Consider the following 1,249-nt stretch of genomic DNA (forward strand, 5'->3'; position numbering starts at 1 on the left):
TTCTCTGTGTAGCCCTGGCTGTCCTGGAATTCACTTTGTAGACCAGGCTGGTCTCGAACTCAAAAATCTGCCTGCCTCTGCCTCCCGAGTGCTGGGATTAAAGGTGTGCACCACCACGCCCTTGTGGCTGCTTTCAAAGGCAAGGACTGCAATCTCGGTGTCATCTTAGCACGGGGATAAGGGGATCACTTGGGGAAAAGTGGGTGTGTCTCTACACTGCCCTGTGTACTCCAGTTACTTTGGGCAGAAGCAAGTTTCTACCTTCTCCTTAAGTCATCCTCCCCTGAGAAGGCATCCCTCTGTCCCTGGCCATAGCCTTGAGCAGGGGAACCTAGTGGCCCGGCCTCAGGGCTCTCCCTCCCCCAGTTGATTCCAGCTTAGTCCTGGAGAAAGCCCTTTCCTCCCTCACTGGGGCCTGGCCGACATCAACTGAAGGTAGTGACGGATCCCAGAGACTCCCCTGTGCCGTTTCCCTCCCCGCAGGCGGCCTGCTCAGGATCTGCTTCTGAACATCTGACCTGAATGAAGCTGGACTGAAGTCCTCTGGCCCTGGGCAGGACCAAAGGGGCCATTGATTCACCTGTTTGCTGCTCCTGACCTCTCCCCCTCCACTGCTGCCTAGCTCTGGGGAGGTTAGCCACAAGGGAAAGCTGATAAGTAGGCTACAGCCTCACACAACCCACCCCACCCCACCCTCACACCTAGGATGTAGCCTTCCCTCTCCCCCATACCAGAGAGACTACAACACTAGAATCTGTCCTCTCGGGTCCCTAGATGATGAAAGAGCAGGAAGTAAAGCTAAGCCAAGCTGTGGGGACGATGTGGCCATCAGAGCCTGTCACTCTTGAGGCACGGGTGATCTCCCCACCCTTCTAGCTCAGCACTAGGAGATCCACCCCTTCTACCCTCTGTGACCTTAAAAGGTATCCGTGAGGTGGGGATGTAGCTCTGTGGTGGTTTATCCAGCACATGGGACACCCCAAGTTCTATCTCCAACAGTACAAAGAACCAACCTTCCAACTAAACATATGACTTTAAAAGGTCTCCTTGAAAGCTGTATCACGGGGCTGACGAGATGGCTCAGCGGGTAAGAGCACTGACTGCTCTTCCAAAGGTCCTGAGTTCAAATCCCAGCAACCACATGATGGCTCACAACCATCCGTAATGAGATCTGGTGCCCTCTTCTGGTGTGTCTGAAGACAGCTACAGTGTACTTACATATGATAAATAAATAAATCTTAAAAAAAAA

The 1,249-nt window shown here is 53.1% G+C and overlaps 1 protein-coding gene across 1 annotated transcript in view; it reads right to left on the reverse strand.

Annotated features, from left to right (window-relative positions):
- The window catches only part of Lcn2 (lipocalin 2), an 11,065-nt gene that overhangs the window by 4,016 nt on the left and 5,800 nt on the right, over positions 1 to 1,249 (reverse strand). The window lies entirely within an intron of this gene.

Source organism: Mus caroli, chromosome 2, assembly GCF_900094665.2.
Source record: "Mus caroli chromosome 2, CAROLI_EIJ_v1.1, whole genome shotgun sequence".
Lineage (NCBI taxonomy): Eukaryota > Metazoa > Chordata > Mammalia > Rodentia > Muridae > Mus > Mus caroli.